Source organism: Lygodium microphyllum, chromosome 23 (genome assembly GCF_053477565.2).
Source record: "Lygodium microphyllum isolate KBCC chromosome 23, Lygodium_microphyllum_v1.1.10, whole genome shotgun sequence".
NCBI classification, from domain to species: Eukaryota; Viridiplantae; Streptophyta; class Polypodiopsida; order Schizaeales; family Lygodiaceae; genus Lygodium; species Lygodium microphyllum.
In genome coordinates, this window is record NC_141157.1 from 71,543,328 (window position 1) to 71,549,370 (window position 6,043).

The window sequence follows — 6,043 nt, forward strand, 5'->3', positions numbered from 1 at the left end:
CTAGCCCAATCAGCATCATATATCCATGCAACTGTATCTAAAACCCAGTCTCATAAAATAGTCCATACTGCAATGTGGACTTCACATATCTGAGTATGCGTCTAGCCGCATCCAAATGTGGTTTCCTTGGAGCGTGCATAAACTGACTTACCAATCCAACAGCATAGCTCAAATCTGGCCTGGTAATAGTCATATAAATCAAACTTCCTACTATGCGTCTGTACATAGTAGGGTCTTCGAGAAGCTCACCTGCATCTGCGCTCAACTTCACATTCTACTTCAAAGGAACTGAAATAGGCTTACAACCTGTTATCCCATATTTGGACAGCACGTCCAATCCATATTGCCTCTGCAAGAGCCATATCCCACTTGGTGATCTAATCACCTCAATGCCCAAGAAATAACGCAGCTCTCCCAAATCCTTCATCTCAAACTTTTACTTCAATAGCATTTTCACATGAAGGATATCTTCATCACTATCACCTGTGATAATCAAATCATCAACATAAATGACAAGTAGCATAATACCTTTCTCTATTTTTCTCACATAAAGTGATAAATCTGCCTTGGAAATATGAAAGCCAATAGTGACAAGATACTGTCATATCTTGTCAGACCATGCTCTAGGTGCTTGCTTCAAGCCATACAAGGCTTTCTTCAACCTGAAAACAAACTCAGGATGAACAGCATGCACATAACCTGGTGACTGTTCCATATAGACCTCTTCTTGTAAATCACCATGCAAGAAGGCATTCTTTACATCCATCTGATGTAAAGACCATCCCTTTGATGCAACCATAGCAATGACTGCTCTTATGGTTGCCATCCTTGCAACCGGACTGAATGTTTCTTCATAGTCAATGCCATATGTTTGTGCATAGCCCTTGACTACTAATCTTGCCTTGTATCTGTTCATAGAACCATTTGTGTTGTGCTTCACCTTATAAATCGACTTACAGCCAATTGCATTCTTATCTTTAGGCAAAGGTACTAACTCTCATGTAGCATTTGCTTCCAAGGCATCCATTTCTTCATCCGTGGCTTTCTCCCATTTTTCTTTTCCCATGGCTTGCTCAAAAGAAGTGGGTTCTGGTTCTTGTATCACTTTGACTATATATGCATAGTGAATGGCTGTAAATCCATCATATTTTAGCCTATCCACAGGATACCTAGCTCTGGTAGACCTACGCAAAGTAGGCTCACTTCCAGGTGCTCTCGAAACATCCCTAGTCTTCCTTACTCCATGTGTAACAATAGAAGGAATACCCAACTCATCATCAATGCTCTGTTCTGAGCCACTGGATTCACCATCCACATAAGAGTGACCTGCATTCACATCAAACATGGGCTGATCTACCTTCTCTTTTCCTTTTCGTGATACCTACATACCATATCTGCATTGCTTTAATAAAATTCTCCTGATCTCAATCTGCCTGTCCATGGCAAAGAATGTGAACCAATGCTAGAGTACGCTCTAGGTCCACTAATATCTTGTGACTGCTGCTGTGAATTCTGTGCAGCATTACCATTTTGTGCATCTACATTATCAATCACATGTACTGGTTTATACCAGCTACTCATCTCATCAAAAACATCTCTGTCCACTGTAAACTTACGAGTAGAAGGGTTATAGCATCTATACCCTTTCTGCTGCAAAGAGTAACCAATAAAGATGCACTTCTCAGCTTTTGGATCCAACTTGGATCTCAACTCATCTGGCACATGAACATAGGTAATGCAACCAAAAATTTTCATATGAGAAATATCTAGTTTCCTACCAGTATACCTCTCCTCTAGAGTCATCCCATGTATTGCTGTAGTGGGAGTCCTGTTCATTATGTAGATTGCTGTAGCAATTGCCTCAGCCTAATAAAAATCTGGCATGTCTTTTTCATTGAGCATGGCACAAGATACCTCTCCAATATGCCTGTTTTTCCTTTCTGCAATTCCATTTTGTTGTGGGGTATGACTGCATGAATATTGCTGCTTTATGCCATGCTCCTACAGGAACCTTGCAAACTCATTTGAGAGGTACTCACCCCCTCCATCTAACCTTAGGCATTTTATTTGCAGGCCTGTTTCTTTTTCAACCACAGCTTTAAGAGTTTTAAAATGCCCAAAAACTTCACTTTTCTTTTTCATAAAATACACCCAAACTTTTCTGCTATAGTCATCAATAAAAGTGACAAAATAATGACAGTCTCCAAGAGATGCAGCTTTAGTAGTCCACACATCAGAGTGGATTAATTCCAATGGCTTTTTACTCTCTTGAACATGTCTAGGAAATGGTTTCCTTGCCTGTTTTCCAAACTGACAGGCTTCACATACCTTATGCATTTTTGCAACCTTGAATTTAGGCAATCCTGCAACAATATTTTGGGCCTGCATTGATTTAAGTCGATGTATATTAACATGACCAATGCGTTTATGCCAGATATCAATATCTGCAACTACACGTCCCATGTGCAAACATTGCTGCACTCAATTCAGGCATGTCTGCATCCAATGTAAACATTCTGCCCTTCTTCTTTCCTTTTGCTATCAAGCGACCTTTATTTTTCATATCCTCAACAAAGTATCCATGAGGATTAAATCTCACCTGCAAGCCCTGCTCAACCATTTGACCAACAGAAACCAGATTCTTGGTGATATTCGGGACATGAAATACATCTGACATGTACTTCTTTTTCCCATCCTGCATAGACAAATGAATTTTTCCAATCTGCATAATAGGATGTGTAGTATCATCACCAGTCTCCACAAATCCTGGTTTTTCCATTTTTCTTGCATCCTGCATCCATTCTGCATGACCTGTCATGTGGTTTGCTGCACCTGAGTGAACATACCACACTTCGTTGCTTTCTTCTGCACTTATCACAGAATTGTTCATGTGTTGCACCATAAACAAATGCTCATTTTTGTCATCACCCTGTCTACTAGAAGATGCATAATTTCCTTGTTGTAATTTTCCATTCATGATGTCATTCTGCTTTTTATAGCAGTCTTTAGCCATATGATCCATTTTACCACAGTAGTAGCATTCAACATTGTTGTTTGCATTTTGGCCTCTTTGCCATCCACCATGACCTCTTTGGCTCCCCCTGCCTCTAAAGTTACCACGTCCTCCTCCATAGGACTGGTTTTCTTGAGTCTGCTACATATTCTGATTTCTACCACAGCCTCCAAATCGGCCTCCTCTACCTCTGCCTCTACCTCTTCCAGCATTGGAGTAGAAGACAGTTTCTTTTGAAGTTCCTCCTGAAGAAGATGCACCAGCATTTCTCTGCTCCTCAGAAATTAGAAGAGCAATCAACTCCTCAAAATCAGGAAATCTTTCACGGACGAAAATGGATGTTCGGAACTGTGCATAATCCTTTCCTAGACCATTCAAGGTCACGGAAACTAAATCATCATCTTCCACTGGCAACCCAATGGAAGCAAGTGTATCTGCAATCTTCTTCACCTTCATGTGGTAGTCATTGATGCTCATACTTTCTCTTTGCACATTATGCAACTCTTCCTTGAGCTGCATTTTCCTGCCTTGCGTATTTATGCTATACATTTTTGACAAAGTATCCCATGCCTCCTTTGGCGTACTTGCATCCTGAATACGCACAATCATAGAGTCTGAAATACTGATAGACATCTAGTACATAACTTTCCTGGCTCTCTCATGCCATGCTTTGAATGCCTGCATTTGCTGTTGATTGGGAACATCAGGAAGAACTGGTTCTTCTTCATTTCTTGCAACAAATTCCCAATATCCTTTTCCCATAAGGAAATTCGTCATTCTAAACTTCCATGCTTGGAAGTTGTTCTTGTCAAGCTTTTCAGTGACAATCTGTGAGAGAGAATCATACGCCATTACAGAACACTGCAAAAAATTTTGTCACTGCAAAAAACACAGCTTCACCCTCACAAGAGCAAATCTGCAAAACTGGTGAAAGTGGTATTTGACCACACAGTCACTTCCTAGTGACGATTTTGCATAAACAGGAACCAAGGATGATTCTGTAACTCCCAATGTCTCTGCACACAAGCATACGATGCAATTTCTGTGGTAACTTTTCACCGACCTGTAGAACAGTGGTCGCACAGCATAAAACAGGGCCTTTTCCTGAGTGCGTGCAGAAAACTTCTGCCTCCAAAACAGGCCCCGAAATGGCCTCAAATAAAAAAAACAGAGCAACCAAGGGCTAAAGCCCTTTCCCGCAGCATATACTTCCCTCTTGTTGCACCGCGAAGGGCGTCTCAATCTGAGACAATGTACTCTTGCACTTTCTGGCTGTGCTACCTGCAGAGACTTGCTCCCAAAACAGAAAAATGAAAGCAACATTGGTCCTCTTACCAGAACACCGCGAACTTGGCTTGCTTTCTTGAGCTCCTTACCACGAACAAGGCTCTGATACCATGTCAAGATTGTGAGAGAGAAGAAAGGAGTCTCACTTGTAGCTTTCTTGCTTGCACAATGGGGGAATACACACAAGGGTGGAGGCTGAAAACAGTTTTCCTCTTCTTAGTTGTGTAAGCCAAAAAGAACTCTAGTACATAGAAATAGAAGAACCCTATATATGGGTCTCAAACCAAACTCAACTAACTAAGGTGGCATACTAACTGAGCCACGAACTAGAGTAGATAAGGATAGCTGTCATCTAGCTATTATTCATGGGCGGTGTACCAAATGCATCTGCAACTGACAAGTCGGTGACATAAATGCACAACGGTCACCCTGGCATATCACGAGTGGAGCTCGATATCTCAACACTCATAAGCCACACTTAGATACAATCAGGAGGATTATGCGGTACGTGAAGGCTACTACTGATTATGGATTGTTTTATGAGCATGGAAAATCATTCCACTTGACAGGTTATACAGATGCTGATTGGGCTGGTTATCTCTATGACAAGAGGTCAACCAGTGGTTATGCTTTCAGTTTGGGTAGTAGTATGATTAGCTCGAGTAGTAAGAAGCAGCCAACCATTGCTTTATCTAGTACAGAGGTAGAATATAGGGGTGCAACCTTAGTGGCATATGCGAAGCAGTTTGGCTTGTGAAACTACTACATGACTTGGGTATATAGTTAGACAGGAAGGTCACATTGCATTGTGACAATCTTAGTAGTGTGATGTTGGCTAGCAACCCTATCTATCATGCTAGATCCAAACACATAGAAATTCATTACCATTTTATCAGGGAGATGGTACTTGCTGGAAAGATTGATCTAATCCATGTGAAGATAGAAGACAAGGTAGTAGATATCTTTACCAAATCATGAAGAGGCAAGGTGTACAATTACGAAGGGATTATAGTATATTATGATAATAAAGACACGTATTTAAGCAAAAGTATTGAGAGATAAGTATTTATGTATCATGTTTGTGGGTATATGAACGTACCATGAATCTATAGAGTTGGGTCAAGTTTTAAATATAAAAGTGGGTGTATCTCTCTCCCTTCCTCCCTCCCTTCCTCTCTATGAGGTGCCTCCTCTAATAAACCCAAAGAAGTTATCTAGTAGTTGACCAAAATCCATATCCATACACATCCCCCTCTAGTTTCCCCTTAGGAAATGTCGTAGTTAAGCATGGAAATCTTGATTTCTCATTCACAAGGTAAATGTGGACAAGTCATCTCTAATAGTAGTCTAATACCCACCTAAGAAAGGTCACTTCAATAACAAAGGTGAGAGTAGGACTAAAACCACACTTGATTTAAAGAAAGTGAGAGAGGAAAGAGAGTATAACTCAATCCCTTTACTCATAAGGTAAAATCTCAACTTTAGCCCCCTAAAACGATGTTAATTCCAACAGTTATCCTACAAATAGTGGAGGGTCACATATTAAATAGCTCTATCTAGTGTTGGGAAAACTACTCGAATTATCAAGTCCACCCAACAATAGATGATCGATCATCAAGACACTGAGATCTCGCACTTTCCTTGATAGAGTTTGTTTTAGTTATCTAATTAGCACAGCATGCTACCATATTATTAGAACATATAAAAATGGCTTTCTTTTATTATGCCACTAAACATGGCTCA